Consider the following 25,623-nt stretch of genomic DNA (forward strand, 5'->3'; position numbering starts at 1 on the left):
GATGACTTGATTCCTGATGCAACTAAATTGTTGATTAGAGATCTCAATTCTAGCTTGTATACTTGATCTTTCTTGATCGAATGTATCTTTGCATCTCAACAAGGATATTCTACTTATCCTTCTAATTTGCTTCCTCTTTGCATCATCAAATCTTCAATTCTTTTTTCTCTCACTCAATCTTCAAGTTGACCTTACATTTATATCTTTCATATATTTAAATCATCTTGAATAAAACTTAAAATAATCTTCTTAGTTAGCTAGAACCAACAAACAATTCAATTGAACTCAATATGCCAAAATAAGAAAATCCTTTGTTAGCTGACCCTACTCGGTATACACTAACTCTGAAATGATTTTTCCTATGTTAACCAAGTGAACTTTGTTAAAACTAAATATTCAAAAAATTCCTCTGGTAACTGAGTGAGTTCAATTAAGATTGGTTCCATCCAACATTTCATTCATTAATTGAGTGAGCTTGGTTAACACTCAACTTTCACAAACTTTCCTTGATGCCCGAGTGAACTTGGTAGAAATAGTCTTTTGAACTAGGCAAGCTCTAGAATGCTCAATAGACATAGGAAACTATCTTCAATTCTTGAGTGAGCTCAACATATACTAACTAGAATTGATATGGAATTTTGTATAACATCAAAGACAATACACAATTAATCAATTGTATTCAACAATCTCCCTCTTTGGTATTGATAGCAACACAACATGACATAGTGTAATGAAATTTTAGAGAAAGAATAAAGTAAGAAACATATCCTTAGTTTCATTTAGATTCTCATCCATGAGAACTTCCTGCATCAGTGTGAACTCCTTGTGCCTTCAATTTCTCCCTCTGTCAAAAAACTTCTATCTTCAACATCTTCTTCTGATAGCAAACTCTGTCTTTGATATCAGACCAAGTTCATTCTCCCTTATTGACATCTCTTTCTCTTTTTATTTATAAAATTTCTATGAGGTATGACAACAAACCTTTTCCTCTTTGAAATCTCATGCCAAATATAATATTTAGTGAATATCAATGTACCTTATGTACTGATTCATTTGCAATATGCCCTCTATCAATACTACACCAAGTAATTGATCTTCAACATGCTCTAGTTGATGCATCACTAAAATTTATTTAGTGAGCTTCAGATAGGGGAATGACTCCTAGCTTACCTCTTAGATATAGAAATGCATCCTTAGGTAATGGCTTGGTGAATATGTCTATAATTTGTTCTTTAGTATTTACATATTCCAATCTGACTTCATTAGCTTGTACCAATTCTCTCAAAAAATGATATTTTATAACAACGTGTTTTGTTTTAGTATGCATCACTAGATTCTTTGATATATTAATTGCACTGGTGTTATCACAGTATATAGCCACTAGATCCTTGATCTCTATGTTCATACATGCCAATAGTTGTTTGAACCAAACAATATTAGAACAATTGTCTTCTACTGCCACATATTTTGCCTTTGCTATGGATTGAGAAATACAATTTTGTTTCTTGCCCTTCCAAGACACTAGTCTTTTATTAAGAAATAATGCTCCACCATTGGTTCTCTTTTTGTTATTAATACTTCTTGCCCAATCAACATCTATGAGTAATTTTAAGTCCAAATTGCCTCCTATTTTGTAGCATAAACCATAGTCTTTAGTACCTTTCAAATATCTCATGATTCTTTTGATTTCCATCATGTGATTTTCTTTGGGATTTTTAAAAAATTTTGCCACCATACCAACTGCTTATGCAATATCAGGCTTTGTATGCACTACATACTGTAATTTTCCAATCATTGATCTATATTTGGTCTGATCTACCTCTTTGGAATCATAATCATTGGAAAGCTTATGTCTAGAAGACATAGGGGTTCCAACTGGTCTTGAGTCTTCCATTCAAAATTTCTTTAGTATATCCTTGATATATTTAGATTGAGTAATGTAGATACCATCTTTCTTCTACTAGATCTACAATCTAACAGATAATTTTATTTCTCCAAACATAGACATCTCAAATTCTTTACTAATTTATTCTAAAAATTCCTTGCACAAGTCATCATTTTTTGTGAATAAAGTGTCATCCACAAATATTTCTACCAATACAAAAGTCTTATCTAGTCCTTCTTTGATGTATAGACTACTGTTATCATTTGTTCTTTGAAAACTAATCTGTATCAAGTAGTTATGAAGTCTTTCATACCAAGATCTAAGAGCTTTCTTGAGACCATATAATGCTTTGTGTAATTTGCAGACCATATCTCTTTTGGTAGGATCTACAAAACCATCAAGTTGTTCTATGTAGGCTTCCTCATCAAGAATTCCATTCAAGAATGCATATTTTACATTCATTTGATAAAATTTAAATGCTTTGTGTGCTGCATATGATAGTAAAGTTCTAACACCTTCTAATCTTGCAACAAGAGAAAAAGTTTCACCATAATCAATACTTTCTTCTTGAAAATAAAATTTTCATACTAACCTTGCTTTGTTTGTGGAAACTTCTCCATCTTCATTTAGCTTATTTCTAAATACCAACTTTGTGCCAATTACATTTTTATCCTTAGGTCTAGGAACAAGAGTCCAAGTTTTGTTCTTCTCTATCTGTTCTATTTCTTCATTCATTAGTTCAATCCAACTTTCATTATCTAAAGCATCTTTAATATTTCTAGGTTCAAATTCAACAAGTAAACATGTACCTTTCAATTTTATTTTTGTCATTGTTCCATTTGATTTGTCTCCAATGATCTAGTCAGGTACATGACACCTTCTGAAATATCTTGGTAGCATAGGTACTTTAGATTTGGAGTTTGTTTCACTGATTTCTTCATGATCTTTTTTAATAGGCTTGGGTCCCACTATTTGTGACTCAGGTCCATTAGACTCAGTTTTCTCTAGCAATAGCTTGGTAGCTCCTGACTGTGACTTGAGTCTTTTAGACTATGACTCAAGTTGCACTGATTGCAACTCAATATTTTCTAGAGATTTTGGGGACTTAGAAGTTGAGGCCTCCTTTATTCTAGATAGATTTGGCAGGGTATCAGCTTCGTAGTAAAGAAATCTTTTGTAATCCTTAGGTTCTTTGTTGCTTTCTTCTTCACTCTTTTCTATAAACTCATAAATTCTCACATGTGCACTTTGTATGATTTTATGAGTAGATAAATTCAAACATTTGTATGCTTTACTTTTGTAGGAGTATCCTAGGAATATGCCTTCATCACCTTTGACATCAAATTTACCTTTCCTAGATTCTTTCAAAATATAACATTTGCTGCCAAATACTTTCAAGTAACTTACATTAGGTTTGTAGCCATACCATAGTTTATAAGGAGTATTATTTGAGTCTTTCTTCAACTATACTATGTTCAAGATATGCACTATAGTACTAATTGCTTCCTTCCATTATTTGATTGCAAGATTCTTTTCTATCATCAATGTTCTTGCACAATCCATGATGGATTTGTTCCTTCTTTCAGCTATACCATTATTCTAAGGAGTACCAAGGGTTGATACCTATCTCTTAATTCCTTTTTCAATGAAGAATTTATTGAATTCATTGGAAATGAATTCACCACCTCTATTTTATTTCAAACCTTTCAACTTCTTTCCAGTTTCTTTTTCTACTCTTGCTAGATACCATTTGAATTTTTCAAAAGCTTCATATTTTTCTTTTAGATACATTACACTTATCATTCTAGAATAGTCATCAACTAAAAGAATGAAAAAATTATCTCCACTATAACTTTCTAGTCCAATAGGTCCACGTAAGTCCATATGAACAAGCTCTAAGACTTCTTTAGAATGATAGTTCTTACTTTTGAAACTAGTCTTTCCCATCTTACCATTTGACAATTTTTGCATAGACCCATATTAGGTTTCCTCAAGCTAGGAATACCTCTTACTCTTTTGTTTTTTCTTATCTTAACTTGGTTATCAAAGTCCACATGACATAATCTTTTGTGCCATAACCATCTTTCTTCTACTCGAGCAATAAAACATGAACTTTCACTTAGATTTAGATCGAATAGATTACCTTTTGTTTGTTTGCTAGATCCAACTAAATTTCCTTTTCCATCTAGCAGTTTGGCCTTCCCATTCATAAATTCTACCTTGAATCCAATGTTATTCAATTGTTCCACACTCAATAGATTGTGCTTCAGTCCTTCAACTCAATAAGTATTGTCACATCTAAATTTATTGGTTAATGAGATACATCCTTTTCCCTTTATGCAACAAGGTTCATTATTTCCAAGTCTCACACTACCACCATCATAATGTTCCATGTGCTCAAAATTTGTTTTTTCTCTAGTCATATGATACAAGTAGCCACTATAGATAATCCATGTATCATTTTTGCTAACATGAGAGATAAGTGCTATTTTATCTCCTTCATCACCAGATTCATTTTTTACAACAATATATACCATTTCATCTTACTGTTATCAGAATCTTAAGCCATAAAAAAACATTTCTTACCTTTTTCCTTGTAGTCCTTGTAGTTTTTGAATTCTTTCTTTCCTTTGTACTTATTGCTTTTCTTTTCATCCTTGTCTTCTCTGTTTGGGCACCTTGCAGCAATGTGACCAACTTCTTCACAAGAGAAATAGATTAGAGGTATCTTACCTTTGTACTTTCCTCTACCTTTAGAATATTTCCTTGCAAGTAGGGCTTCAATGACTTCTAGATCACTTTTTAAAATATCTTCTTCTTCATCACTTTCAGATTGCCTTTGATTTGTTACCCCTTTTCTTGAGTGAAAGCTTGGCTTCAAATGCAGACTCAATACCTTTGGAACTAGGGACATAGTTATCATAGTTATCCAACTTAAAAGTCATCAATCTTCCAACTAGAGCATCCAAAGTTATTTTTCTATTTGGATCACATCTCATCTCTTAAATAATAGAAACTCTAATTTCATAGATAGGAAGAAGGGTTCTGAGTACCTTGCGTACAACTATTTTGTCATCAATGTCTCCTTCAAATGCTTTGATTGCACTCACACTTGCTTTGATTCTGTCAACATATTTTGCAATATTTTTATCTCATCTCCTCCATAGATGTCTTTTAGTTTGATCCACATATCATAAGTTGTAGTACAATTTTTGACTTCATCAAATTCAACATAATTAAGAGCAAAAGCAATGTTAATCATCATGATGTTATGATTTTTCTTTTCAACAATATCTTCAACTAATAATGTTCTAGAAGGAGTCTTGTATTCATTATCAATATACTTACAACTTGAATCACTGATAGTTTCCAAATGTAACCTTAGAAGTTGTCATGCCCGTAATTCTATGAGGTAAAAACAAAATTTTAATAAATAAATAAATAAATAAATAAATAAATAAATAAATAAATAAATATATATATATATATATATATATATATATATATATATATATATATATATATATATATATATATATATATATATATATATATATATATATATATATATATATATATAGAGTGATGGTAAGAGCACAATCAAACCAAGAAGTTAGTGGTAGTAAATTGTCCACTCAAAACTAGATTTCAAGTTCTACTCAGGGGTGGATGCTTGGTTACTAAGACTAATAGCAAGACTATGCGGGGTGTAAGGGTTGAGAACTCATAATATTTTGCACCCTATCTGATACACCCATATTATGTAAGGGAGGTCCAAAGATTGTGTCATTGTAGTAGCGGAAGTTCCAAGATTGAAACGAGAAGATGTTGGATCAATTATCTTTAAGTTTTCTAACTATGTTAAGTCGTTATATCATTTTATTTTATTTTGATTTAAAATTTATTTATTTTATTATTGTTATTATTATTTTTATTATTACTAATTTAGAACACCTATACTTCCATCCATTATACAATTTCCTTCCTATTGTTAACATTATTAATGTTTAATACTAAACTAAAGTCTACCATGCTTGTGGTAATGTCCGATTAACTATTAAATAAAATACTTTCATCATATCCTAACCATCTTAAACAAATAGTCTAACCTTTTAAATGTATCTATTACTTTCTTAAGATATCTATGATCCACATATATTGGAAATAAACAATGTTTAAGTAACACATCTATAGGCATACCTCTTAAATTTATCTAGTACACTATAATCCTTTTACAAATCCAAAGTATGCCATTACTATAACTTTCTTTCCAATGTATATGTTCATCAAAATGAAATTCAATTTACAATCCCTTGCTTATAACCTTTTAACAAAGATGGTACATCCCTAAACATTACCCAACCCATAATCATGTAACCCAAAATAACTAAAAAGCTAAGTATACAATTTCCTATAATCTAATAAAATAACACTTCATTAGTTTAACATAACCTTCTCCCCTTCTTGTGGTTAGTTATCTAAGATATCCTTTATCTTATTTTAATAGTTCTTATATTATCATTAATCCTATCCTATTTCTACTTCCTAGGACATAGCTTGGAAGACTCTTAAATTTACCTAAGTTTTTTTAATTACTTGATTTCCTTGCTGCACGTGCCATGTCTTCTTTTTTGAGGCATGAGTTGGGGGAGTACTTAATTATTCTTATTTCCTAAGCCTAGGACTAGGTGTCTATGAAGGAGAAAAGCATGCTTTTGAATAAAGGGAGTATGTAGAAGTCTTTGTTTGTTTTTTTAAACATTAAACCCTCCACCTACCTTCTTGCATGGTCACCCCATCTTTTCTCTTATTGCCCACAATTTGCTATGACATCATGGGATTTGGAGTGAAAGGGGGTCAATTTAATAGGCTGACATGCTAACAACACCCTAGGAGAAGGAGCCTTTATTAGTCCCTGCCTTATTTATAAGGCAGGGTTTTAATGTTTTCTTTTGCCCCCCCTGCCATTTCATTTTAGACTTTAGGTACCAAAAGACTAAAGTCATAAATCCAAGTATTTTTTAATTCATTTTTCCTACAAAATTTTTTTAATTGTGATTGGCTAGTTGCTAATTTCCTGGGGAGAAAATAGATTTTTGGAGATTGGAAATAGGTAAAAAAAGGCTGCCAAAACATTAAAAGCAATGCAGCGCTAGTACTCATATAAATGCAATTAATATCTTGTCAGAATATTTATAAAATTTTCTACATACTTTTGCCACATGTTGTTTGGTTCACACTCAACCTTTCAACTATCTTGTCTGCTGACCAAAGCTTTGTTTATCTTTATTTATTTTTCTGTTGTCTTCACGTGTTACGTTGGCTTGGATTGGACGGGAATATACTTCTGAGTTGTGTTTTTTGTATTGTGCCTCTTCAAAATTGATGATGTTCATTGTATATGTAAAATCCAAAATAGTTTAAAAGAAGGCACTGCAAGCTATTTGTAGCGAATGCACATGTTAGCTTATTTCCACTCTTTTAATGAACAACACTTACATAATGGTTTTTCTGTATTCAGTGTAATACAAATTAATAAAAGATGAACTTTCTTTAGTCATATTTTGCTTACCTTTACTGTTCTTTACCGACTGTAATAGGAAATGAATCTTCTCTGTCCCGGGTTGGATTTGATGATTTCGATTTTAAAAATATATAAATAATTTTTTGAGTTAAACAATATTTGTATTATTATTATTATTATTATTTCATATTATGCAGCTTTTCTAACTGTCAAGATACTCGGAGGTGAAGCTGCTGGGACTCAAACCCAGACTTGTGGGTATCAGAACACGATTTCCAAATTATTGACTTTTAATAGTTGGTGTCTTCAAAAGTGTTATATATTTTATTAGTTTTAAAATTAAATACCATTAAAACTAAACTGTTGAGAAACCAAGAATTATTAATAAAAAATTTACATTCCATTATACATGTTTGGCCTCTACCTATTTCATTTTCAATGCCAATTAATTTGAAAAATTCTAAATAATTTGATATAGCTAAATAAAAAAATATAATATTTTATATATAAATTAGTGTATTGAGGTTTAATAAATATCAAATGTATTTGATAAAATAAGTGCATTTGATGTTTGTTTATTATTATTATTATTAGTTGTATATGACCTTGTTGTCTTATGCAAAGAGATTTGAATTATTATTTTCTTTTGAATACAATAAACAAAGTTGTGGAGGCTTCATACAACTAATCAAGTTTTAATTATATTAGTATTATTAAAATTTTTCACTCTAAGGACAATTGTGTACCTTTAGTTGGCTTTATTGTGGTCACCAAAAAATAAAATTATTATTAGAATTAACTTTGGGAAGGTTGCATCAAACCCGTCACTAATAACTACAACCCCCACTATAACTCCAAAAGGCAGGGACTCCTGCTCGCAAAGAGCTCTTGTTTCACATAAAATTATGAATAGTTTAATTTGACTTTTAACAAATCATGTTTTCCCTTATGAATTGATAGGATGGGGTGGGTGAGGATGTGACTCCTCCCCATCCAAAATTTTGAAAGTTTTTTTTTTTTATAAATGCAAATTGTTTTTGGAGCTTGACAATACATAAATGCTCCTAGCTATTTTCTAAGAGAGATGCGAGTCAACATATATATGTTTATATTCAACTTGAGCTCCTATCATTTTTATGATTGGATATATGTTTATTTTAATATAAATAAGAGATTATGTCATCCTATTATTAATATTTAATTGTCTGTTCTGTGAGAGGATAATTTTTATTCGTTTCCCATACTTTTTCCAGAGAATAGAATTGCATCTATAGGCTTTTTGTGTTATTTTATTGTCTAAGTCATTTTTATGCAACCTTAGGATGATTTAGATTCAATTGACATTAATGTAACATTTTATTATTCATTAGGCTCTCTATTCTAATTTAGCAAGCTCACCATACCTTTTTTTTTTTTGCAATTTCAACAAACATTTATATAGATCTTATATAGATTCCAAGTTAACTTTTCCCATGATCCTCAATGTCATCTATATTGTATAGTTTATTCCATTTACATATCCATCAACTAACTATTACAACCGAATGAACATAAAATTGAACATTAATGTATTTAAACTAATCTTATAACAACTGAGCAAATAAGAATATCAAGGTGATAATATTCTGTTCAGTCTTAAAGAAATACCATGATAAAAAATTCATTTATTCAACACATACCATATTTAAGCAGTGATAAAACAACAACCAATATCAACATAATATCAAACACTCACAAGGTGGTGGAGACCATCTCTCAAAATACACAATGAAGAAACTCACAACAAGATATCTCAAAATCCTTCTAATTGGCAACTGCATGAGACCACTAGCAATACATCAAAATACAATAAATGTTCATTACAAGGCAGAGTTCACTTCTCCATTTCAACACCAACCAAAAAGGATTTCTCATCTATGCAATAATGAACTTCATGATCATCAAGCTCCCAATTCTTCAAATGATAATCTGCAAAAAAGAAAGACAAAATTGGAACCATGGAGGCTCACCTGCCAACCTAGGCCTCAAGGAGGCCACCCACCGAGCTTGAGGAAACAAGGCATAAATGGTTGCATTCTTCACATTCCCATGCTATGCATATACATAACAATAAGACAAGATTTAGCACAAGGCATCACAACACCTCCCATTCAAAGTTATGCACAAAGATTCAACAAATGAATCTAGAATAGGGTGAAGGTGGGCTCTCACCATTAGGAGGATTTAGATAGCTTCCATTCAAAAAATACACATCTTTTCAATATCAAAATGCCCTTTTGGGGCAACCAACATCTTCCCTTCTACATACCTCCTTATACCTCCCAAGATGCAAGTGAGCAAGATAATTCACATTCCATAGAACATATACAACCATCTCCACACAAGGGAGGATTCCTCAACTACATGTGTGAGCCCAACTAACCCCTTCACCCAAGCATCTCTTCCCTCCCAAGGGTGAGTGATGTCTCACACCCAATTCACAAAGCACATAACATGAAACAAGCAAGGTCAAAGAAAGATTCACACCACACTACTCACATGCAACACACCACAAAGACCTTTCACTCACAAATACACCACAATACACCAAAATTTCATCATGAAATGAAGAACACCATTTCTAATCTACATGAAAAATGAAGAACTTCATGGATCATGGTACCAACCTTCCTCCAAGCAAGGCAAGGAATAGTTGTAGTAGAGCTCCCTCCTCTTTCTTCAAACCCTATTAGTCTCTAAAGGTAGAGAGTGGCCAAGTGAGTTTCCCATTTATCCATACCTCTATATATATCCTTCTCATTTTCGGATTCAAGGAAGAATGTCATTTTCATGGGGTCTTCTAGGTCCACTAGACACCATAGAGGTCATTAATAGCTCCCTAACCTATAGTACTAACATGGGTAGGGTTAATTTTAATCACAACTTACCCTAAAGTTACTGTATGACCCTCCCAAAGCTAGGTAATTCAAATTTCAAATTCCCCAAGGTGATAACCTTGTCCTTTTACTAACCAAGGTAATAATCAAATTCCTCAATTGAGGCATTTATCATGGAATAAGGTGGTCACATGATCAATTGAAAAATAACATGTCATTTCACATAAGAAGCACAAGTGTCAAGTGACACACACAGAATACACTAAAATGTCACACATGATACGTTCAAAATCTACACATGAAAAACATACCACACACACATCTCACATTTATGAAATAAGCACATCACAACGAGGTTTACAAATCTTACAAAGATTCACCTTGGCAGAGTCATTTAACATGTGTCTATACCTTGTTTCCTCGTTAAATTTTCCATGGTTCCTCTTCTTGCACACTCAACTTAAACATCAGTAGCTCAATAAAATAATATAAAAAAAATACAGATAAATGAAAAATAATCTAATATCACATAATTTTCATAACATATACAATTAACTTCCATCTAATAATCCTCATAAAATATTCAAAACATTGAAATATCAAATATGTGTATCAACAATAATCTTTCTTAATATAACTCATTGTCATTCTGAATATTATCACAACTCTTTCTAACATAACAGTGAAACTCTAAGTCATCTTTAGTAAATCATGTAAACATATAAAATGAATCTTAACATATATGTCCTAAGTGAAAATCGCTAATGTGCAGACTAGTTAACTACTACCTTTCGATCAAGTTAGGTATAGTGACGTTCTGAGAAATATCCCTTTATCACATTATGAAGGGTTTGTGTAATTTTCTAGGGTTAACTCCTTAGACAGATAGAATGTTTCAATAATTATGCCATACTAATTTAGAACCAATTTCCAAACATATCCATATGTCTTATTGCCATCATAACCTATGCTCATAGTTGTTCTTAGTAGAATGAATGTTATTTTATCTTTCCTAATTGCCGAGTAGATCATCCCTTGTATCTTGTGGCCAAGTTCTTAGCTTGAACATTTTGAATCTCATTTTCATGTGGTATTATCTTATTGACCTATTGTTATTGGCTAGGGTATCCACATTATGATAATCCAAAATCTAAATCAATCTACAAAATAATCTCATAAATTATTATTAATAGAAAAAATGTCAATCATGACTTAATTTATCTCCTAATCACATTCATTCCTTAAGATTTATAATAGGTTATGAGTGTGGGCCTTACAGAAGTCCTTTCCATGCTGTGAAGTTTTCTCAATTCAACTTGGGAATCTCTCTTCTATAAGACATACTGATCTTTAGCTTTGGTCCTTAAAACCTTCTTTGCAAGAACCAAAAGCTCTGATACTAATTGTTGGAAATATAAGAGTAACTAAGAGGGGAAGGGTGAATTAGTTACCACTAAAATAAATCCCAAATCCTTTAGATGTCAGTACAAAACAACTCTATGAAAACTTAACTCAGCTAATGCTCGACAAACACACTAGAAAATTTTGTAACTTGGTAAACTCTGAAATGGCTCAATAAATGCATAGCATGAAAATATTTAAGATATTATCTGTGATTAATATTACTTAAATTATTTTTAAACACATAAAAGGAATAGAATGAACACACTTAACACCATGATTTAACATGGAAATCCAATTTGGAAAAAACCACCAATTGCAACTAGTTACTGATTTTCACTCTTCTAAAGTGAGCCTTGTTAGGAGTCAACCCTATTAATGGTTATGAAACACACTGTTAAGTGTGACCCTGTTAGAGGATTTAATCACCCTGCAAGGAGTGGCCTTGTTAGAGGTCTCTAGACAATTCAATAAAAATGCCACCTTGTTAGAGGATTTACAAATAGTTGTTAAGCCAATTCTGTTAAGAGATTTAGATACTACCATAATGGTTAGAGAGTAACAATGAGATGACCTAATTCCTGATGCAACTGAATTGCTAATTACAAATCTTGATTCTAGCTTGTATACTTGATTCTTCTTGATTGAATGTATCTTTGCATCTCAACAAGGATATTTTTCTTATCCTTCTAACTCACTTCCTCTTTGCATCATCAAATCTTCAATTCTTTTTTCTCTTATTTAATCTTCAACTTGACCTTACATTTATATCTTTCATATTGTCAAGTTGGCTTGAATACAACTTACAATAATCTTCTCAGTCAGCTAGAACCAATAGATAATTAAATTAAACTCAATATGACAAAATAAGAAAATCCTTCATTATCCAAACTTGCTCAGTAGAAATTAACTTAGAAACAATTTTTACTGTGTCAACCAAGTGAACTTGGTTAACACTACATATTCACAAAGTTCCTTTGGTAATTGAGTGAGCTCAATTAACATTGGTTCCATCCAATATTTCCTTCATTAACTGAGCGAGCTCGATTAACACTTAACTTTTACAAACTTTCCTTTGACACATGAGTGAACTAGGTAGACATAGTCTTGTGAACTAGGAAAGCTCTAGAATGCTTGAAAGACACATGAAACTATCTTCAATGCCCGAGTGAGCTCAACATACACTAATTGGAAATGATAGAAAATTTTGTGTGACATCAAAGACAATACACAACTAATCATTTGTATTCAACACATTAAATCATAAGCATTAAAATCCAAAATATGAAATGGTATTTGTTAGGAAAAAACCACTCTCATGCATGTAACAAAGAAATATATACATATAGTTAAGAATGTTTTGTAAAAAAACACACATCTATAGGGGTATTAAATAAAGAGATGAAAGGAGACCACATTATATCACCCACTTGTCATGAAAAGAACAACAAAGAGATAAAATATCCTTTAGAGAAAAAGAAAGAAAATCAATATAATCCCTAAATGATAGATTATTTATAATAAGGATGCACTAACAAGCATAAGACTGAGATCATAAAACAATAAATGCATGTAAGAGAGAACATAAAATTATAAGATAATGCAAATTTATAAAGGATATTAGATGCAATTGAAAAGAGAAGGACACATCATATCTTCCTAAGGTTTCAATTTATACTAGACATGCAATTTCGAGAAAACATAAGATTGGAAGAAAAGATCTCATCATATAAAAGGAAAACAAGTTGTAAAAGGGAGATAATGGATCCTATGATATAGATAAAAAGAGGAAATAAGACCCTTTCCTCCCAAGTGAAGAGAAAAGGGAAATGACTATTGTGTTACTCATGTAGAAGGACACTAAGTCCTCAAAGAAAAAATCAACAATGTCACAAACCTAGGGGAACATAATATAGATGTAGATGTATAAAGTAAAATGATCATGGAAGAGATATCATGCAACATTTAAATTCATATGAAATATAAAATAAGAGATGCATTGATAAACCTTATAAAAGGAAGATATCTAAGATGTAATTAAATGGAAATGTAAGGAGAAGGATCAATATGTGTATGTTCATAATCATTCAAAAATTCAAGAATGTATAATGTTGGTGTGAAATATGAAGTTTCCCAATATTGAAAAGTTGAGAAGCCACCTATAGAGTCAATATGAGTAGGATCCTTATGAACTAAGTTTCAATTGGTTAAAATAGGGCCATAATTATTATCATGTTCAATAATACCTAAAATTATTTGAGATATATCTTGAAAGGAAAAAGAAGAAGACTTAAGGTTGTGATCTTCTATTTCTAAGGCACTCTTAGGAAAAGGACAAATAAAACATATCAAGGCCTCATCTATAGAGGTAATATCAATGGAATGCATAGAAAGAGGTTGATCAATAGGAGCAATAATATGCTATCATAAGAAAGAGAGTAATCCATATCCTTATCTAAGGGTTCATACCAAATTGTATAATCATCCAAATAAGGAAGAAATATCTCATTAAAGGAGGAAAAATCATGAAAAAAAGAATTTTCATAAGGTAGAGAGTAGTCAATATTACTATCCAAGGGCTCATCCCAAATAGTAGCATTATCAAGGTTAAGAACATCATGAATCACTAAAGGTTGATCAACACCATCATTTTTCAAAAGACTACCCTTTGAAGGGGAATAAAAATCAATGCATGAAATTGAAAATATTGAACATCATTAATGAAAGTTGAAAACAAAGATAACAAGCCCATTGAAATGAAATACAATTACTATGAAAGAAACTAGATGTAATTTTTGTATATTAAAAATGCAAATATATGAAATGCAATCAATATGAGAAGAATGAAAAAAGAAATTTAAATAACACCAGTGCAAAAAAGTAGATCTAGATACACCAAAATTAAACCTAACTACAAAATCAAACAAAGTGCATAGGAAGTCAAGCTTGCCAAAATGTGTAATGAATGTTGAACACATAATACAAAGAATCTAACTGCAATAATAAAATTCTATAGGAATTCAAGTGCACCAGAATGTGTAACAAAGGTGAAAATATAATGAAATACAATAATCTAACTCAAATATCAAATAATAGATGTAAATGGGTTGGGTTGACCAAGATGTGTAGGTAAATACTCAATGCAATGAATCTAGCTCCAATAAGAAAAGTGCATAGAAAGTGAAGTTAACCAAAAATGTGTAGGGGTGAAATAGAATCAATCATCTTAACATGTTTGAGAGAGGGAAGACCAAGACCAACCCCTTTGATTAGATTTGATTGAAAAAGAAGGAAATATCAATACGCAAACCCAATACAAAAGAACAAATAACTCAGGTTTATTTCCCTCTCACCTCCACCTTAAGAGAGCTTAAGCAAGAAGATGGATAATGTAATGCTAAAATATTAAGTATGAAAAATAAAATAGTGGAAGATGATATGCCTACTGAAATACAAGCCTTAAAATGGGTTGTTGGACAAGCTCAAAAATTGCTATAATATGGAATTTAGGCCAAAAACTATGTGATAGATGAAACCCAAAAATTGTTTAGTGATCTGGGGCCAAATTGGATGACCAGGGGTGACCTAGTTGACCCTGTGTGTTAAGGGTGACCTAGTTGACCTTGCAAGAATGAATGTGACACTATTTTTCATTTTTCAATTCCATAAAAATTAAAAAAAAGGTATCCAAATCTGCAACCTATTTACTAATTTGAGATCTAAAACCTACAAAATAAAGGGATTTTTGTTTGTTGTTTGGGGGGGGGGGGGGGGGGGGGGGGCGTTCCTTGATCAAACCCCAGTTTAGGAATTAACCTTGATTAAAATAAAGATAGAATGCTAGGAAGTAGTCATGATAGATCTAACATGAAGAAATGAAAATCTATGAATTTGCTCTTGAATTTGGAATACAATAAATTATGTAGATGCAATAGCCTTTAATCAATTGCAAAAAATCTTGGGAAGGAAATCAAAGTGAAACCAAAACCTTTATGAATGGCTGTGCCTAAAATTTGCCTTATGAATGTAGATGAATGTAGAAGATATAGAAAAGGATCTTGAATGTATGAAGGGAGATCTTGAATGTTGAAAATTCAAGAGAAGATCTAGTATTCAATGGCTTAATGAATTCATCATTGATCTTTAATTAAGATATTTCTTGAATTTCTTGAATGCTTGAAGAGTGCTTGATTACTTGAGAACTTGAACACTTGAAAGCTTGAGCATGAGTGCTTGAAAATGTGAATGTCCTTGATCATAGAATGCTTGGATGAGGAATTTATAAAATGGAGGGGTTGATGAAGGACTTAGAATTGAATAACTCCAATAGGCTAATCAGAGTAAGAATTATCACCCCAAAAATACCTTGAACTCAGGACCTAAGAAATGGAACCAAAAATAAGGCACGAGTAGAAATTTATTGTGTCTCTATTTGTCCTGGTAGGGTTGTATTGCATCCTAGAATGGATGTACTATATCCATTTCAAATAGGATGTAGAACCCCTAAGATTCCCTTGAGTTTCCAAAATAGGCTTTGATCCCAAAAATTAGGCACAAAATTCAAGATATAGGTGTTACGATGTAGAGAAGATATTTTGAGTTATTGGACGAAGGAAAGGGAGGACCTAGGTGTTGGAAGTTTATTGGGAAAGCAAGATACTAGGGGGGGGGCGTATAAATCAGGATCTATAAAATTTTAACCTTTTAAACAATTATCAAAATGATATCTTTTGCTACTAACCATTATCTCAACAATATCACAAATTACACAAACATATACTACAATGCTGTATCAGATCTAATATACTAATCACAACCATAAAAATGAAAGTAAATGATCAACACATAAAAAAATAATTTGGTAATCCAGAAACTCTCCAAGGTGAAGGTAAAACTCGGGTGGGGATGACACCCGCAAGTATTCACTATTGTAGTAACAAAGTTTGCATGTTAGGGATATATTTTGATCACTTTTGATGATCTACCCTATGAGGGGTCTACCATGTTAAGAGCTTACAAGACATATTTAGTCTACCTTTATTAAAGGATTTAGAACTTAAAAAAAGTATGAACTCTATTATAAGATTCACATAGGCCTGTTAGGACCACTCTCTTAAGAGATTTACCCTAATTCACTTTGTTAAAATGTATTAGTTCCTAATCCTTTGATTATGACTTCCACTACTTGATCCTCTCTGATATGATATAACATTGTTCTAAACTTCACTACTTTTCTTGGTCTTCCATCTTTAAACTTTTCTTCAGGCATCCAATCCTTGCAAACACACATATACACTCACCATATTGATAATAGAGTTTAGATTCTCCTTATATAACCAACTAGAGAAGGTTCTAGATCAAGATAAATGATCTTGATTTCTCACTTTCTCCACTTAAAAATTCCATTTTTTTTATTGGTTAGACATCTTGCATAGGGATTAATGATCCATGCCAAAATGCATAATCATCTCCTTAAATTACTAGTCAAATCATTAAAACATACAATAAGTCAACCAAAAATGGTTACCTCAATATTTGTGCAATTCCAAAAAAAATGTCAAAATTGTTTCACTCAACACACGAAGCCTTTGATGCTTGGTCATGACTGATCTTCATATTTTTCCTTGGATTCTAAACACTCAACACTCACTGTATAACTCAACATGAACTGACTCTATGTTTCTCAGTGCAAACTGACTTCTATCTTACTTAGCATATTTAGGAGCACTCAGTGACCATAGACTTTCTTAGCCTTAACTAAAACATGAACACATCTAAATACATTGCTTGAAATTCAATAGATGGTTTAGTCATAGTGATGACCAACCAATTTTTCCAAATAGATGACTAAGTGTTTGACACTAACATACAATAAACTATAGGGATCAACAATCTCCCCTTTTGGCATTAGTGGGACAAAAACTTTGTCATGATTCAATATTATTTACTAAACTAAAAATATTACTCCCCCTTAGATTATGACTTGATCTTCATAAAAACTTCAATATGTACAAAATATATACATGACTTTAACATACTCTAACTTTAAAAATGAGTATCTACCTAAAAAATGTTAAAAATACCATACCTATATATTTCTTTAATCATATCATAATAATGAAACATTCCCCTTTTATGTTTTCATTAAAGTTTTAATTAAAATTTCCATTTACATGACATATTTCCCACTTTTTTTTTCACTTATGGCTACTAGGGAATAGTGATCAAACCATACTTATCTAAAAATGGTTTGTGAAGATGTAATTGTTGATCTCTCTAGTTTTTTTGTCTATTAGTGTCAAACACTTAGTCATATATAAGGAAGAGTTGTCTGATCATCACTATGACCAAGTTACTATATATAGGTTGAGTCATGTATTTGTAAAGACTTTTGAATAATATTGTATATGCTAAGCTCTATAGGAGTCGAGCAAGTCTTTATTCACTAAGTATTCCTATGCAAGCTGTGTTTAGTAAATGCCAAGAAAATAGAGCATATGGATGTCGAGTCATACAAAAGATGCCAAACTAGTTGAGGCCAAGTGTTAGCATGAAGAACAGTTATGATTGAGCACCATAGAAAGTATGTGCCAAGTAACACAATTTAAACAAGAATGTCTAAAATGACACAAAATTTGAGGTAAACCATTTTGAGCTGACATGTAAATAACATTTAATGATCATAGAGTTTGTTAAAGAGGTTTTTATGCATTTTGACCTGGATCATCAATCCCTATGAAGAAGGAACAACCAATCAAATGAAGAGATTAAAAAGGAAACATCTAGATCATTAATCTAATTCTAGAAGACTCTACAGAATCTTTATAAGGTGTTAGAATTCTTTAGAATAACTGGGGGGGGGGGGGGTGAATTAGTTATCCAAGGTCTAAATGCCCTAATAATACTTTTTCTCAAATTATAGTGAGCACATAAACTTTTCATCCATCCAAGCTTAAATCAATCATCTTAGCAAGTTACAACAAATCAACATGAAGGGATAAAACATGCAAGATCAACACATGACACAATGATTTTCGTGGAAACCTAATTTGGGAAAAACCACCAGTAACATGCTACTTAATTCTCACTCTTCTAAAGTGATGCCCTGTTAAAGGCTTACAACACACTGTTAAATGTGACCTTGTTAGAGGATTTCACCATACTATTAGGAATGGGCTTGGTCAAAGGACTTTAGAACATTCTCTTGGAATGTCACCTTGTTAAAGGATTTACAACATGGCTATTAAACCAACCTAAGTCCATAGGATTTAAACTAACTGTTAAAATTGCTAAAGAGTAACAATAATAGCTTTTTGATCTGATACAACTTACAACATATCTTGCAGATTTAGATCACACTTCAGTTCAATCCTTTGCTTGGCTTTTAATCACTTCAGCTCTGACAGCTTGTAATCTCAAGCTTCATCTCCTTGAGTCTTCTTACTCATCATACCAATGCAACCATATCTGTGGTCATCTATTGAAGTAGAGTAACTATGCTCTCTTACTCCTTAGCACCTCTTTCAACACTTTATGCTTTCATGCTTGATCTCCTCCTCTCTCTACTTTGTAGCTTTATGACTCCTTAAATAGAAATCTGGATTGCCTTACCTACTTGATTCTCCTTCTCCAACTTTAGGGTTTCAAATAGATTAGGTAGGATACAATGTATCCACCCCACATCTTGCTCTTATCTAGAGACTTCGTCTAAAGTCCATTTGTATTCTCCAAAAATGTTTTACATGGTGTTCTATGCCACCAGCTCATTACTCTTATCTTTTATTTGATTCACAAAATTCTACATAACAACTTTGTCAGATCAGATCTGGCAAATCTTCGATCTTTGAAATAATGCAGTAACTCGACATTATTGGTTTACTGATGCTCGACACCTTTTGTATTACTCGACACTTGAATCCTACTCAGCATCTAATCTTCACTCGGCACTTTCTATGTTACTCAGCACTTGAATCCTACTCGACATTTGATCTTTACTCGATGCTTTCTTGACTCGACACTTGTTTCTTGACTCGACACTTATTTCTTTACTCAGCACACATTTAAGTTGAACTTGCTCGGCTTCAACTAGAAATCTGTTCGTCACTAACTAGCTTGCTTGACTCTCTCTCTAATAAACTTAGTTAGGCTTTACAAATGACTTAGCTAAAACCTTACATCTTTGATGTGTTTTAGTCTTCCCAATCTCTGTGTCTTAGAGTATGTCATCAATACACTATTTCATCAATGGCTTAGCTGATCTTTGTACTTCATTGCAACATCATAGCTTCAACCTTTCTCTAGGTGTTCTAGTTACATCTTATTGATTGCCTCCTTCTTGTCAATCAACCAATTGATAGTATTTGGATCACTAAAGCAATTGTCATTCCTACAAGTAGCAAGTTTGACATCAATAACAAAACAATGATTGAGAACATTCTTTACCAGTTCCATTACTTTTTATGTATGATCTCTTCAATCATTTCCAGCAATCTCCCTCATGATCTTTTCAATCATTTCCAACAATCTCCCTCTTTGGCATTGATGGCAAACCAAACTGATCAATTCATCAACTTAGTTACCACCAAAATTATATAGGTTTTCTGCTTCTTTCTTGACTGCTGCATTCTTGCTACTGATCTCATATATCTCCCTCTTTCATATATATCTCCTTCTTGCTTTGTATTGATCAATTTTTGCATATATCTCCCTCTTTGACATAAATTCCAAAGATGTAGCATCTTTATCATGCAAAATATAAGCTTTGGCTTGATGTCTTCTCCCTTTGTCACCATGCTTTTGACTGATTTGGAGTTTTTGCTCTTGCTGTCATCCTCTGCATCATTCTTCTGATATTTCAATGATTTTTTCTTGTTGATGCAGGACAACTTCCTTGTTGCTTTACATTGCTTGAGTTAGGGGCATTACCCCCAACTTGCCTCTAAGATATTCATAAGCATTCTTGGGCAATGGTTTGGTGAAGATATCTGTAGTTTGTTCCTTTGTATGAATGTACTCCAATTTCACTTGTTTGTCTTCTACCAATTCTTTGACATAGTGATACTTGATTGCAATATGCTTGGTTTTTGCATGCATTACTGGATTCTTGGATATGTTTATAGCACTTGTATTATCACAATACAATATCATAGGTTTGGTTACCTCTTCTTTCATTCCTTTCAATAGATGTGTGAGCGACACAACATTTTTGCAATTGACTGCTGCTACCACATATTCTGATTCTATAGTGGACTGGGATGTGCATGTTTGTTTCTTGCTAGTCCAAGTAACTAGCCTTTTACCTAAAAATAATGCACCTCCACTTGTGCTTTTCCTATCATCAATGTTGCCTCCACAATCTGCATCTGTATATGCATTAAGCTCAAATTTATTATTCTTTTTGTAATATAAACCAAAGTTATCAGTTCCTTTAAGATACGTCATTATTCCTTTTACTGCTATGAGATGATTTTCTTTGAGATTAGCAAAGAATCTAGCCACTATTCCAATTGCTAATGCTATGTTTGGTCTGCTATGTACAACATATTGTCATTTTCCAATCATGGATCTGTACATTGTTTGATTGACTTCAACTGATACATCATTTTTGGATAGCTTATTTCCTGTTGCCATTGGTGTGCTGACTACTTTGGATTCCTCCAACCCAAATGTTTTAAGTATCTCTTTGACGTACTTTGATTGTGTCTCAAATATACCATGCTTTAGTTGGTGTACTTGTAATCCAACAAAAAATTTGATCTCTCCAAACATAGACATCTCAAACTCATGTTTCATTTTGTCAGCAAAGCCTTTGCAAAGCACTTCCTTTCCTCCAAAAACTATGTCATCCACAAAGATTTTAGATACAATAATATCCTTACTTTCTTTTGATTTGATGTACATGTTGCTATTATCATCAGTTCTTTCAAATCCTATTTGCACTAGATATTTGTGAAGTCTCTCATACCATGCTCTGGGTGCTTGTTTCAGACCATAGAGTGCTTTATGTAATTTATAAACCATATCCCTATTGTTCTCATCAACAAATCCCTTTGGTTGTTCAATATAGACTTCCTCTTCCAATATACCATTTTAAAAAGTAGACTTTACATCCATTTGATAGATTTTAAAACCTTTATATGCAGCATATGCAAGTAAAGTTCTTACTCCTTCCATTCTAGCAACAGGAGCAAATGTTTCCCCATAGTCTAATCCTTCTTCTTGAGCATAACCCTTGCATACTAGTCTAGCTTTTTTTTAAGTAATCTCGCCATTCTCATTTAGCTTGTTTCTGAATACCCACTTGGTGCCAATAACATTCTTGTCAACTAGTCTGGGAACCAAACTCTAGGTTTTGTTCTTCTTTATTTGATCAATCTCTTCTTCCATAGCTTTATACCAGTCATCATCTTGTAATGCACCATTTACTATCTTTGCTTCAAATTTTCTGATCAGACATGATTCATGTCTTAGTCTATACCTTGTCGTTGGTCTTGCATCTTTATCACCAATTATCTGTTCAGCAAGGTGATTCCTTTTTACATATTTGGACAATCTTGGTTCTGTCCTTGTTTCCATGTTTGATCTTTTAGATTTAGGGTCACTATGCACTGAGTTGTCAGGTTTTTCTTCATCTCTTTCATGTGTACTAACTTTAGGATCAGATTGTGCATTTTCTTCATTCTACAACTTGGCTTCTAAATGTAACTCAGCATTCACTGGTTGTGATTCGGCTGAAACTAAAATTTATTGTTGAATCCCAATTTGATTGACAACATCCTCGTCAACATGCATTCCTTCATAAGAATACACAAAGGTTATGTATTCATTCATTATCTTTGGTTCTTCAACTTGGACTTTTGTATGCATATCAAAGTTTACATTTGCACTTTTCACAATTTTGTTAGAGTTAGTATTCAAACACTTATATGCTTTACTTCTAGTGGAGTAACCAAGGAATATGCCTTCATCACTTTTTGCATCAAATTTTCCATTTCTAGCATCTTTAATGATAAAGCATTTGCAATCAAATACTTTGAAATGTTTTACATTGGGTGAGTGACCATACCATAATTCAAAAGGTGTTGTATTTGTACCTTTCTTGACTTGTACTTGGTTCAGTGTATGAACAACTACACTTACAACTTCTCTGCAATATTTTAAAGCAATATTCTTTTCCATCATTAATGTTTTGGCATAGTCAATCACAGATCTATTTCTTCTTTTGGCAATTCCATTCTATGGGGGAGTTCTAGGAGTTGACATTTGTCTCTTGATTCCTTTGTCATTACAGAATATCTCAAATTTATTTGATGTGAATTCACCACCTCTGTCTGATCTCAGGCATTTCAAACTCTTTCCTATTTCCTTTTCAACTCTAGCCACATACCACTTAAACATTTGAAAAGCATCAAATTTTTGCTTTAAGAACATAACAGTCATCATCCTAGAGTAGTCATCAACAAACAACATTATATATTTATCTCCTTTGTAGCTTTGTACTTCCATTGGATCACATAAGTCAGTATGGACTAACTCAAGTACTTCTTTAGATGTATAGTTTTTACTTTTGAAACTTTACTTTGTCATCTTTCCTAGCTGACATTGTTTTCACATAATATTGTCAGGCTTCTTCAATTTAGGTAAACCTCTGACTTTCTTTATTTTACTGATATTGACCAGATTGTCAAAGTTGACATGACATAGTCTTCTATGCCATAACCATTCATCATCAAATTTTGCAACAAAACAAGAAACATCATCCATATCAAGGTAAAACAAATTACTTCTTGTTTGATTTCCTTTTCCTATCAGTTTACCATCAGTATCATAGATTTTTGCATTTTTATTTCCAAATTCTACTTTGCATCCTACATTGCCTAACTGTGAGATACTCAGTAAATTGTAGTTTAATCCTTCAACATAGTATGCATTATCACATGAATTTTTCTCTGTAAGCTTAATGGAGCCTTTTCCTTTTATTTGGCATGGAGCATCATTACCAAATCTAACACTATTTCCATCATACTGTGTAAAGTTGACAAACTTACTTTTGTCTCCTATCATGTGATGTGAGCATCCACTATCTATGATCCATCTATCATTCTTTTTCATACATGTTACCAGTGCTGTAGGTTCTTCTTCATCAGATTGGTCCTTCCTGGCTACATAAACAACTTTATCATCATTATCATTAGAGTTCTCTTCAACAATATAACACTTCTTGCCTTTGTCTTTGTAATCTCTCTTATCATCTTCTCTTCTATATTTGTACTTGTTGCCTTCCTTGTAATCCTTTTTCTGTGTACATCTAGCAGCAATATTTCCTACTTTATTACAATTGAAACAAATGATAGGCATCTTACCTTTGAATTTCCATTTGCCTCGTTGAAATCTTCTAGCTAGTAATGCTTCCAATTGTTCCACATCTTCCTCATCAGTGCTACTGTCACTGGATACATGTTTCATTTTTATTCCTTTCTTTGATTTCACTTGTTCAACATCTTTTAGTGATAGCTTGGCCTTGAAAGAAGATTCAACATTCTCAGGTCTGTAGTTGTCAAAGTTAGATAACTCAAATGCAGTGAGTCTACCCACTATACCTTCAAAACTTAGATTATTTCCTGGTACACATCTTAGTCCTTCTATTGTTGATACTCTAATAACATAGATAGGGGGTAGGGTTCTTAAGAACTTACTATTAATAGTATCTTCATCCAATTGACCACTCAAACATCTTATTGCACTTACCACTTCCTTTATTCTACTGCCATACTAAGCAACATTCTCACTTTCCTCCATTTTCATATCATCAAACTTTCCTCTGAGGCTTTCTCTTTTTGCTCTTTGGAAATTCTAATCTCCTCCATAGATATCTGATAGGGCTTTCCACATTTTGAATGTAGTGTCACATCCTTTGATATCATCAAATTCAGCATAGTTGAGTGCTGAAGCAATCTTCAGCATTGTCTGATTGTGTTCCTATTTGTTTTTCAAATCTTCTATAGTAAGAGTACCAATTGGATCAACATGTTTAGTAACAATTGAATTTTGGGCATAATCTCCTATGGATCCAAGATGTAGCTTCATCAAACTTTTCCATGCAAAAAAGTTGTCTTTTTTGAGCTTGGGAACTTCTCTCTTAGACATTTTGATCTTTTTCTGCTTCTAGCCCCTTTAAACTAAGTCAACAACAAAGCTTTGATACCATTGTTAGAATTATTTACAATAACTAGAGGGCAGGGGGGAGGGGGGGGGGGGGGGAATCAGTTATCCAAGGTCTAAATGCCCTAATAATACTTTTTCTCAAATTATAGTGAGCACATAAACTTTTCATCCATCCAAGCTTAAATCAGTCATCTTAGCAAGTTACAACAAATCAACATGCAGGGATAAAACATACAAGATCAACACATGACACAATGATTTACGTGGAAACTCAATTTGGGAAAAACTACCAGTAACATGCTACTTAATTCTCACTCTTCTAAAGTGATGCCCTGTTAAAAGCCTGCCCTGTTAAAGGCTTGAAACACACTGTTAAATGTGACCTTGTTAGAGGATTTCACTATACTATTAGGAATGGGCCTGATCAAAGGACTTTAGAACATTCTCTTGGAATGTCACCTTGTTAAAGGATTTACAACATGGCTATTAAACCAACCTAAGTCCATAGGATTTAAACTAACTGTTACAATTGCTAAAGAGTAACAATAATAGCTTTTTGATCTGATACAACTTACAACATATCTTGCAAATTTTAGATCACACTTCAGTTCAATCCTTTTCTTAGCTTTTAATCACTTCAGCTCTAACAGCTTGTCATCTCAAGCTTTGTCTCCTTGAGTCTTCTTACTCATCATACCAATGCAACCATATCTGTGGTCATCTATTGAAGCAGAGTAACTATGCTCTCTTAATCCTTAGCACCTCTTTCAGCA

At 32.4% G+C, this 25,623-nt stretch overlaps 1 pseudogene; it reads left to right on the forward strand.

Annotated features, from left to right (window-relative positions):
* LOC149576640 (putative inactive cysteine synthase 2 pseudogene) overlaps nt 1–25,623 on the forward strand; it is a 92,932-nt pseudogene that overhangs the window by 46,679 nt on the left and 20,630 nt on the right.

Source organism: Cupressus sempervirens, chromosome 1 (assembly GCF_028749045.1).
Source record: "Cupressus sempervirens isolate cs-2001-9-10 chromosome 1, ASM2874904v1, whole genome shotgun sequence".
Taxonomy (NCBI): Eukaryota; Viridiplantae; Streptophyta; class Pinopsida; order Cupressales; family Cupressaceae; genus Cupressus; species Cupressus sempervirens.